General features: G+C 42.7%; 1 pseudogene; it reads left to right on the top strand.

Annotated features, from left to right (window-relative positions):
• The first annotated feature begins 2,763 nt into the window (after positions 1-2,763).
• The window catches only part of LOC138266677 (selenoprotein M-like), a 31,372-nt pseudogene continuing 22,178 nt past the window's right edge, over positions 2,764-11,957 (top strand).

Here is an 11,957-nt window from a genome sequence, read left to right as displayed (position 1 = left end):
CATAAGCTTTAAGATATGCAGATGGACAACATGTTGAGACAGAAATAGTGTACATGTCTAAAAGAGTGAACATAACTGGAGTGAATGAGACGCTTTGAAGATTACTACCTCTTCCACGCGCCTCCATAATATCGAATTCACAGTCTCACAACTTCAGAATTGAAACATGTTGAATATTATTGACAACAAAATCATTGTTGCTACTCATTTACCTCAGACACCTAACAACCACTGACAAAACCAATAGCCATGGCTGGTTTAGATTTGTGTCAGTTGTTGCTTTACATATCTGGATGCAAGAGAAAGCTCACAGAGAGGAACCAAAATACCAGTCAGGTGGCACACTATGGAAATCATAGAAATTGAGTTTATTTATTTAAGCCATGCCTTGATTACATAGGCCACGCTCCTTGTGGAGACCCCCACGTTTTTCATCCCACTTAAAGCCCTGGACCTGTCCTCTTCCCACTCCGTGATACAATTCTCTGTTATCCCAGTGCATCCACTGCTCCACAAACAGTTCAGTGCTGCTACTCTTTTAACACCTCAGCACTCTCCATGGTGGCAGCTGCATCAGCGCTCTCTTTTCTGTAGCTCTGGTAATAACTACAGAGGGGAACCGACCCGTAGCAAGTCACCGGCTATGCCTACAAGTGACAAAGTGTGTCTGGACACATTTCCAGGTATTTGTGCTAACCTTATCCACATGATGAGGGTTATTACCTAGCATTATGTCCAGTGGTTAATTTGATCAGGTGGTTGCAGGTAGGGCCCACCAGCACTCATTTCTGTGCACGTTAAGTTATTTTTCCTCAGCAGACTTCGACTCGGAACAAGAGAGGGAAAGAAGGAGGAAGAGAAAGACAGAAAAACAGCAACAAAGGGAGAAAACAGAGACGAAAAGAATGTGCTAAAGTGAGATAGAGAGGGAGAGGGTGTTTAGTGATGGATTAAATATACATAAGGTGGAATCATGACTGCACATTGCATCTGTGGTATTCAGCACCAAGACCTTCTTCCAGCTTCTGATCAAATGTTTTAGCCCTGGCACTTACTATTTTACAAATTAAGCACTACCAATGGATACCTCCCGCCACAATTTGTACTGCAGGCAGTGAAGCCCGGTCTGTTGCTATCATGTCTGTGTTTACTAGCTGTTACCAGGGGCTTAGCTGCATTCTTTGCAAGAGTCAGAATTACCAGTTGTCAATAGAGATGGAGGAAGAGAATTTCTACCACTTTTCTTTACTGGCTGTGAGTGGCCCGGGATGTAACAAGAAGGTGCCAGGCTCTAATGCAAGAAAAGACAAGCATTTGCAATGCAATGGGTCTCGCATTTGCTCGAGTTAGAGCTATTAGCGTTGTAAATTCCTAACTGGACTTTAACTGCCACATAAACGGAAAGTGAAAAGCAAAACAGTTGATATAAGTGAGACGATTCAAAGCGCCATTACCACCATGAGCACGAAGGAGACACACAAAACCAAAGGAGACACAAAAAAGGAACAAGAAGTTCTCTCAGTCAAGCATATCGCCAATCGTGCAATTTATCCATGTAACAGGGTCAGTCTGCAAGGTGGTAACAAAACCTCCCCAAGGCAGGACAAATGTAAACCATTTACAAGTGATTACAAAGGATTTTTGAAAGACAAACCCACGAACGAGTGAAAGTGATGGGCGTGAGGTGGGCGTGGTTAAATTCCCACAAGACTTACAACAGGTAAAAGCGCTTGCGCGATCGACCTAGTAATGGGTCCCCTTGGCTGTCGGTTCTCTAGTAAAATTCATAATTTGGTTCAGTGTAGGGGGAACATTCCACAAACATGGAAATTGGACTGCAGGTGCACTGTGCAATCGCTCATAGGCAGTGTTAATTTGCATACACAAACAGGCAATCCTTCCAGGGGCGGACACATGAAAGCTCCCCCCTCTGAATGAGTAATGCATCTAAAATAGGAACAGGTGTTGTGGCTTCTTAATCTTACCCTTTTGCTCCAGCAAATCTATCAATGTTAACTCTAGACGCACTCTTTTGCGTACGTTACTTTGTAAATTTCGTCTGAGAAGCTCATTACATCGTTAAAAAAGTTTGAAATTCATAAAATTACGGCAACAAATGATTGCTTCGCTCGTGTTAAAGATCGGATGTTTAAGTGAAAGGGGTCACTGTACAAAACATAGAAAAATAACTGTCTGGGCCCATTATCAGCTCTTGTATGTGTGTCTCTGTCTTCTCGTAATTTCTGTGTTGGGATGTTGCTGAACGCTCCTGTCTCAATTGGGTAAAATGCCTAACTTCTGCACGAGGCAGTCCATTAAGCAAATTAATTGCGTATCTATTTTAAACCCTTTAGTAGGCCACGGATCAGCCTTGGCTGCACAAAGGCAGTCGCTATGCACACGCTTATCTCGGATCACCATTCACCAGGTCGAACTTTCACGAGAGAAAAAATGATAAAACTGCACCTGCACTAGGGTGGGGGGGGGGGGTCAACTTTTCGTTCAAACTACAAGTGTGACTAACAAGCGCAGGCAAACCAATTAATTAGAGTATGGGGGTGGCAGGATTTTAATTTACACAATACATAGATAAGAATTTTGAAAGTCCTAGTCGATTAAAATGACTATTCGCTGGGCGACTGGCTCAAGGCACGGAAAGTACCTTTGCACAACTCACAACAGAGGTGATCGAAAATGGGAGGCGCTATAGGCGCATGTTGCACCTCTCCCCACAGTGGTTTGGTCCAGATACCGTGCGATAAATACAAGGGAGCTTGACGTACGCGCACTTATGGGTGACACATTCGTCGTCATGGAGTGGAGATCGCTGTTACTGTGTCTCCTGGCCCTGGGCGCCTCTTCCCAGGACACCAACAACACCACCGAGGCACCTGCCGAGCAAGACCTAGAGGTGGCCAAAGGGACAATTGTGGTAAGTTTTTTGCTGGACCCATTGTTTGACATTACAATAGATTTACTCGTTAAAAGCTACTTGATTATCCAGTCAGGTGGGGTGTAAACTGATAAAAAAAAAAACTGGGCAATTGATTTCACAGCTAAGTGTGGTGGTAAGATATCTGTTGCAAGCAGAAAAAGTGATATTCCATCCCTTAACACAGGGGGTAGGGACGGCAGAGGGAGGCATGGTCAACATTTGATGATTGTAGAGTGAGCTTGGTGCCCTTTTTTATGACGCCATGCGTGGTTTGCTCCTTGACACAGCACTGCAAACAGGCTTACAGGCTCGGTTGGGTGGGTTGATGGTATAACCATTGGAAAGTACTGGGATGTGGAACTAATCGGTCACCAGTCACTATATTTATTCAGGCATTCCTCCATGGCCTTGTTGTTTATTATAGTTGTGGCCCAGCCTGCAGTGCGCAAGGTTCTACCGCAGGCTTTTGATTCTTGCCTTTAGTGGTGGTTGGGATGGATATTCCTAAATCTGCATAGGAAGGAAGTAGTGTTGATGACAACTTCGTCCCACTGGCTCATGATGGCGCTCACTAAGGGAGGGTGAGTGCATGTCCACAGACATGCACCCTCAGCTCCCACAAAACAACAACTTTGTGTTCCTCTCCTGTGGCATGAACAGATCCACTTCCTCACCCTGAACACCCTGGATTTATTGTGTGAAACCAAGAATACTGCATTGTTGTCTGAGGTGGCCTATCTCGTCGAGCCTACTTTGCCTTTTTATTCGATAATTTTTATATATGGTTTTCTGTGTCATGGTTTTGACTGTCCACAGCATATTTTTTAATGCAACAGTATTACCTTCTGTCCAGAGCATGATGGAGAACCAAGCTTTGCATCCCTGTACCATAAAAGTCGAGGACCTTTCTTTTGACTTCCATTTTGGAATTTGTTGACATGAACTGCTTTCCTATTTACTACTGCAATCCTTCCTGTGACCTCCCCAGTGTACGCTTTAGCTATCAAATGGTGATATGAACCATCCCTCTCTCACCCCTTCCTTTGTAATTTTTTGTCTACCTTTTCTGCTTCTCCTTCCAATCAGACAACAGTGAAGAACATGTGCCAGGGGCCTTTGAGAGGGGGACTTCTTTTCATATGCCTTATCTGGTAATTGCTCATTCTTTGGTGACGTGCGGTGTCTAGGAGTCTTGCTGTAGGGTCATGTGTGCGTATATTCTGCTGTTGTATTGTGCTGCCATTGCTGCTTCACCACCGTTGTTGTTGTTACGGCCTACATGTATTTCTCCATTGAGACCACAGTGTCCTGCTAGTGCTGGGGGAGATTATTTCTTCAGAGTGAGCCAAAATTCATGTTATGTTATTACCATTTGTGTAGCCCGCAGTCTGCCATTGGGATGGCACCACGCCAATTTCAGAGATCCAGGGGGGACTTCCCAAAGAGTCTGAAGATGTGCTACAAGTATTCTGAAAGGGTAGGGTATTGTGAAAGGGGATTGTGTTAGCTTCAAAGAGTTGTGTCCTTGGTGTTTAATGGGTGAGACCAGAAGGGTGTTCCAAATTACTTACAATTCTGTTCAGTGTCATGTACTGGGCCAATTGTTGTGTCCTTCTATCCTATGAGCGCACTCTTTGCTAAATATATTAGCACTCATAAGAAGGCATTCTACCATGGGCGTCCCCACAATCCCCCTCAATTCTTCCTTCACTGTGTTTCTGCTTCCTCCAGATAGGAAATCGGGAGACAAGAACCGCCTTCACTGCTCGCTCTTCTTGACAGTAGTGGAATGCATGCAGAAATCTCAAGACTCTTGAGGGGCAGCAGAACCGGGGACGACCTGCCATACAAATGCCGATACTGTTCAAAACAAGCATTAGCTAACAGGCACTAACTCTGCCTGTCTTGCAGACGATCTTATCAGGTTCGCTGTCTCCAGATCCACGTGGCCGCGTATGATTCGATGGAGCTCATGCAGCTACGGCTGCACATAAATTGGGACCCCGATTTTAAGTAGCTAAAACATTTTTGACATCAGTTATGTACTATTTTTCTTTCTTTACAATTCATTTTAGGTGAGTCACAAAGGGAGAACAGCATAGGATGGCCATCTCACGTCCTGTCTTCACGAGCGCTCTTTCCAGTCCAGGGTTTTTGACTAGTAACCTAGTGCATTCTGGGTGTTGTAGTCTTGGGTAGCACCTATTGACCTAATTAGGCCAACACACCTGATAGCAATGATCTGTAAATTGTACAGAACTGCAAACAGTGCCCTTGATTATATGGAGTGGGGGTGATCACCCTAACAGGGCAGGCCCTCCCCTGAAGGGGAATAATGATGCACTGCAGCTCTTCAAGGCCACTGCATTCAGTGTTGGCTCAGTCACCCGCACTGATAAGGGAAGCAGCGTGATTGTACGTCTGGCTTTTTGTGCAGTATTATGTCTTGTAGCACTTATATAGAGCCTCATACTATATCGCGGGGCGCCTAAGCATCTTTTTGGACAGGTAGCACACTACACCATGTGAGGCTGTGTGATTGGAAGAGTGCTGTGGATGGCACAGTATATATTGTGACCCTTTGTGGGAAGTGTTCTGGTGTTGTGCATGAGTGACCAGGGAGGTTCTCTTATATTGTCTTGGGGTGCATCAGCTACCAGTGTGATGGAAAAGGGCATGTGAGAGGAAGGCACACAAAATTTAAATGTAATTAGCTGTTGATTATAATTTGCTCTACACGGTTTTGTCTTCAAGTTGCATTTTTTTTCATTCATAGTCACAAGGGCAGAAATTGGCTGCCCATAGGCGCCCGTAATTTAGCACAAAAGTTGGTAATTTTAATGTTGTCCCGCATTTGAAATGTATGTTAATGGAATAGGGATATCTAATCACTGTCCATATATCTGTAATGAAAAAAAGTGACTGCATGCACTAGTGAATCAAGGGAAACATCCTTAATAACACCTCCTTAAGGACGCAGAAGTCTACCACACAAGCGTAACCACGCCTGCCTTAACCACGCATGTGCTGAACTATGCAATGTTGTGGTTCCGACCGCGTTAAGGCATGCGTTGTTCAGGCATGTGTGGTTCCATCATACAACCGTGAATAAAAGCATGCTTTGCTGGATAATGGATTGGTATGAGACCTATGAAGATCTTGTATAGATACATCAGTTTATCACTGCCTTGTATGCTGCAGCATGGAATTAAATAATGGACATATGTTAATTTGTTGCTGAACTGAGCCACTGTGTTTAGTTTGGACTTATTTCTTAGGCACAGTACAGAGCAGCGCATGGAATAGTAGTTGAAACCGTAGTCTGCATTCCCATTGAAAATAATATCTGAGCATGGTACATCCGCACTGGCACACAACTACTAGACCTGGTATGTAAGCACCAAATGTGGCATTTGTTCATAATCTTTGTAATATGTACGCCATGCTTAGCACATAGACATGATTACTATCACATGTGAAACACCTGTAGCACGCAGAAATGGTGTTACACCACAACAAAGTGTTTTTTTCATATTGTCCTGCCAAAATATCGACTCCACAATATCAAATACCCAAATGTCCTGAAGGTAAGTATATTTAATTTAGTATAGATTTATTGGCCAATACTCTACATCTCTGTACATATAGATAATTTATATCCCAAGATATGACTCCACAATGTCAACTACCACAATATCATGAAGGTAAGTACATATGGATAACTGTAGATTTATTATTCTTAACTCTACCTCTGTATACCTTGAAGGTTTGGTTTATAGACGTGGAGTCAAAAACAGTAAATCTTTATATTCGATATTGTGAAGCTGGTGTTTCGGCAGGACAGTATTTTTACTACTGATATTAAGACCCTCCCACATTGAGAAGGATATACTACCAGAATATCAACATGCTGACATATTTACACTTAGAATATCACAAACGTAAATATGTGTAGAATAATACAGGTTTACTATACTTAACTCCCCATCTATGTACCTTGAGGATATGTATACATCAATGTGCAAAGATGTGCAGTTAAGAATGATGGGCCTATTCACATACTGCTTTTTGTAGTATGTCTAGTAGTACTACAATAGTACTACTAAAGTACTGCAAAATGCTATTCACAAACCTACAAGTGTAAATCTCCACCCCTCCTGTCTTTTCAATGGGGAGAGACTCACATTTGTAAGTTTACTACTTGATGGTAAATGTGGGTGGGACTAGAGGAGTGGCTCGGAAAAGGAGCATACTTAGGACTAAATGGTAAGGGTTTTGGAAGAAATATGGATGGTCCTAGGGCGTGTTAAGTTGGAGTGTAGCGAGGAGTTAAGGGATGAATATGCACCCACCCATAAAAGAGTATGCCCATTGCTACTCACAAACTGCACTTCTGAAGTAACTCCTGCCAAATAGGTACCCTAAACAGTATTAGAACATTGGAATGTTGGGGGCTTCATTGCAGACAATGGAGTGCTCCGGGCTTTTAATTGCTAGTAGAAGACTGGAGCGTCAACATTCCAATGATCTCTATGTTCACAGCATAAGCTGTGAACAAAGCCTCACGGAGCCTGAGGGGATTTTAATCCCCTCGGGATTCGTGAGGAATTTGTTTATTTGATAGAACATTCTGCCCTCTAGAATGTTCTAATATCCTTAGAACCCGCCGTAGCGGGCTCTACTGGCCATTAAAGGCCCTTTCCCTTGTTAAAGGCCTGAGCCGAAATGGCCGGTAGAGCCCGCTACGGCGGGTTCTAAGGCTATAGTAAATTATTTACAGCTGGAGTAAGTTTAGCACCACATATCAGCGACCACTGGTACTGCAACACCTTGGCATAGAAATTAAAAAAGGTAGAGACTTAAAATAAAAACCCATAGGTAATACTGTTAAATTAAATGAAATAATTTAAACTAGTTTTAAATATTGCTAAATATAATCTAATGTTAACAAATCTAAAAAGAAAACATTTTTATTTTTAATTATAAAAATGTTATCATCTTTTTTAATTTATAAATTAATGTTTTTGTATTTATTATTAAAATATAATTCAGTTACCTTTAATTCAATACATCACTTTGAATATTTATCATTTCATGTAAAAATTATTTTTTTACTTTGTGTGGGAATTTATTTTTTGAAATTTAAACTTCATAAAAATATTTTTTACTTAATTTAAGATATAAAGAATTAAGATGAAATGCCAAAATCAGCTAATGGAGCTGTACCATTTTTTAGTTTGTTCTGCATTTAAAATAAATATATAAAATTAATTTACATCAATATTTAACATAAAATATTTTTACTACTTTATTGATTTCCATATAACCTTAGTTTCTGCATTCAGCTCTTCTTTTAAACTGTCTAGTGAAACCAAGTGCCTTATTTGTGGTTTATAATTCCCTTTGTTTCTACGAACATTTGTATGAAAGTCTCCGTACATAACACTTGTATATTGAGTGTTCCACTGTGGGAAGCAGAGCAGTGTAGCTCAGGTGAGCATTAATGAAGTGCAATTGTCATTCAACCTGTTCTTCAGTCTCAGGTACACCATGTTCGTCTCTTGTGGGTTTAAGAATGACAAAACCGCGTCATCTTCAGTATGGTGGCCCTGCTAGTGATTTTGCTGAATGAAGCACAGATCTAGGTGGAAATCGCACGCGTTTCCTAAATTTTCTGTTTACTTTCAGAAAAAGTTTAAGAATATAGATACATAAATAAATAAAAAGGCTTACTAAGTAAAAATGCACAAGGAAAAAAGAGCCCTTTCCGATATGGTTCACGATTAGCGATTCATTTCCTGCAGGGGGAAGCAAAGGCTTTTTGGTTTTATCACCAGCCTTGATTCCATGCCATAGCTCGAAAGTACTATGTCAGAAGGTCGTTTTATTTCTGTGTTTAGACCACCTATACATGCACCCTTTCTCTGTCTCTTGAGACAGAAACCTCTTAAGGCAAGGGCAAAGTGGGCAATTGCCCAGGGCCCCCACCTTTTAAGATGTCCATGGAAAAGTGAACTTTCTCTCTATCACACTCCTGTCTATGTTTGCATCACAACACTTAAACATTCTTTGCCAATAATGTTTGGCATCTTGGGGTTTGAATTAGTAGAAATTGGGCTCCTAAAGTACAACTTGCCTAGTCCCCTAAAATCCTTATGATGGCACTTTCTGGAGATCTATTAGTTTTCCTTGTTAGCCCATCTGTGGTGTGGGAAATAGGTTCCTTGCAGAAACCTGAATGCAGGAAAACTGCATGCTGCCTTCTCAAGTAAATTGATGTAGATGGCAGACAGTGGCTGAAGATGCGAGGCGAGGTGCAGGGAGCAGCAGCAGGCGGACCGGGCATTCAGACCTTTGCTGACCCCCTACGTGGATGCTGAAGGGCGGACTGCGGAAGGGTTTGAATTCCACCCCAACCCAGACCGTACTTTGGTCCTGGCTGGCTGGCCTGCACCAGCCTGACTGCAACCCTGTGTTTGCCACGAGGACGCGAGGTGAGCGAGAGGAGTGGACATTCGGCCTGAGTCCCCCAGTGGGTGGGTGGGGGGTGGGTCTGGGGGGGGCACGCCAGGGGGGAGAGTGACGAAGCTGCAGAGATCGCCATATTTAGATCATGGTGCGGCTTGTTGCCCCACCCCCCCATCTCTCCCTCTCTTACCCTCCTCCACTGTGTTCCATGTAATAAAGGACCCCGAAGGAATGGACTGCACGGACAACAGTTTTTTAATGTATTTTTTTCTCCCGTCTTTTGTAAAGAGTCTCTTCGTTTAGAGACTGAATCTGGCTTCCTTTACTTGGAACTTGAAAGGAGATGTTCATAACCCTCTGGTTTGGAGGCTACAGCGTTCTTTGCTCTGTGGCTACTACTAGCCATGTGGAAGACCTCCATTGGGGATCAGGCTCGGTACACCCCTGAGCTGTGCGATACTTAGAAGAGTGCACTTCATACTTATGTGATTCTAACTTCGGAAAAGTGCCTAATATCCGTCATCATTTACTGCAAATACCTTTTCGGTCCAGGGACTTTGAAGCTTGTGGTGTGCACCTGAGAACAGCAATGGTAGTAAGCAACAGCAGGCTGAATAGGAAAGGTTAGGGCACTCTTAGGTCTATGTAGTGACTGAGTACATACGTTTTAAAGGGATATTGGTGGTCACATATCCTCTCAAACATAAGAAGCAGGTTTAAAATACTTGCACTTGAGGTATCGAAGAAACTGAGATCCAGGCACCTGTTAATGGGGAGAGTGTGCCCAAAAACTAAATCTAATCCACTAAGAAATAGAGATCCCTTAGTTACTGCACTTAAAGGCAAGAATTAAATCTTCACTTTGTGGGAAAAAGAAGAACGGAAAGACAATGTGAACCCCATTTTGGGGTTAAATGGCGCTACTTGGTTTGAAAGCTTAAGTGGGTCAAGCCCGGTGGGGGAAGAGGACTCGTTAATAGCAATGCTCCCTGCAGGCCCTTCTCATAGAGAAGTATCTGGTTCACAAAGTGTGGTCCTTGTTCTCCCCACAAGCACTCCACTCCTTTACCCCTGGTCTCTGATACGCCATTATAGCCTCTTATGTAGCAGATGCGACCACAACATCTTCTCATGAGGGTCCCTCAAAGAGAAGACCCAGGTACATTGGGTGGGGATTTTACATTGCCAGACATAGATTTAGATCTATACAGGAGGAACGGGCCGCAAGTTAAAGATCACATAGTGCAGCTCCTGGATTCACCTCCTTTGATACTATCTACTGGTCTGTATCTTTTCAGCAGTGCACCTTCAAATCACTCTTCTTTACTATCTCTGCTATCAGTGACACCAGATTTGGAAGTAGTTGACAATCATTCCTAAGATCAGGAGGTAAAGGTCTTTGCCTCTTCTCTCTGTTTTAGAGAGACTCTTATCTTCCATCTTAAACTCGCTGGAAAAATTTGTAGTGGGGTCAGCCTCTATTCTTGACACAGTGGCAGCAAAGATAAAGGAACTGATCAATGTAAACAAAGATAAGGGATAGTGCTGTGGACAAATGGCGTCGATGGAGGGGAGTCCAGCGGCAGTCATAAAGGATGACCATGAAGTGGCAGGTACATAAAATGGCTTCAGTTCCAAAGCAGGCAAACCACAATGTAAAGTCACCCCTAAAGAAGCTGTCACTGTTAAAAGTCCAACCAGTGCTATAAGATATATCTTTGAAACTTATATAGTTAACCCTGTAGTTAGGGGTTCCACTGGGAAAATCTCGTGCTCAGATTGGGAAGTGTTCCCTATCTTCAAATCTTGCTCTAGGCAGGATGTAGATGTTGTTGAGCCACCCCCTATCAAATCTTAAGGGTCAGATAAAAAAGGGAGAGGGAAGAAAATGTCCAATGACAGAATCTCAAAGAGGGGGAATAGAAAACCGTGATTCAGAGAGGGAGCAGACCTCTCACAAAGGTCAGAAGGTCTGATGCAGAATCTCCAATTAGCCTCCCGGGTAGTAGACTTCTTATGTGCATCCTCAAGCTCGTTGAATGATAGGATTAATGAGGTGACGGGGTACTATCCTCTGCTGGTCAGGAATTTCCCATCTTGTCTTCTCTGAATCCAATTGCTATTCTGTTATTGGACTCAAGCACTAAGAAGGGTCCCCTGGAATAGCTTAAGCTAGAAGACAAAAGTTCAGTATGGTGCATTGTTGAGGCTTGTATATTGGACCTTATTCCACTCTTTGACGCTGATTTATTTCTGAACAGGTCCTCCTTATTTGCTTGCTTCAAGGACATCAAGACTTTGAATTTATTCTAAAACAGGGATATTAACTTGTTTTCCTTTTTACACACAGAGCTAGGATCTAAACCAAGGGTGTCCTTTTATTAAAAACATTGCAAATACGATAGTAAGAAATTCTGAATGTTTACAATTCAGAGGTATTGATGTTTTCACAGTTTTGGACGTGAGAGGTGGACAGGATGTAAGAATCAATTCACACCAGAGTAGTGAGAGGGTTAGGGGCTGTTACCCACTTTGTTTTCTAGGGGTGATCCGT

Source organism: Pleurodeles waltl, chromosome 11 (genome assembly GCF_031143425.1).
Source record: "Pleurodeles waltl isolate 20211129_DDA chromosome 11, aPleWal1.hap1.20221129, whole genome shotgun sequence".
Lineage (NCBI taxonomy): Eukaryota > Metazoa > Chordata > Amphibia > Caudata > Salamandridae > Pleurodeles > Pleurodeles waltl.
Note: the sequence above shows the minus strand (reverse complement) of the source record. Positions and strands in the feature narration are given on the sequence as shown.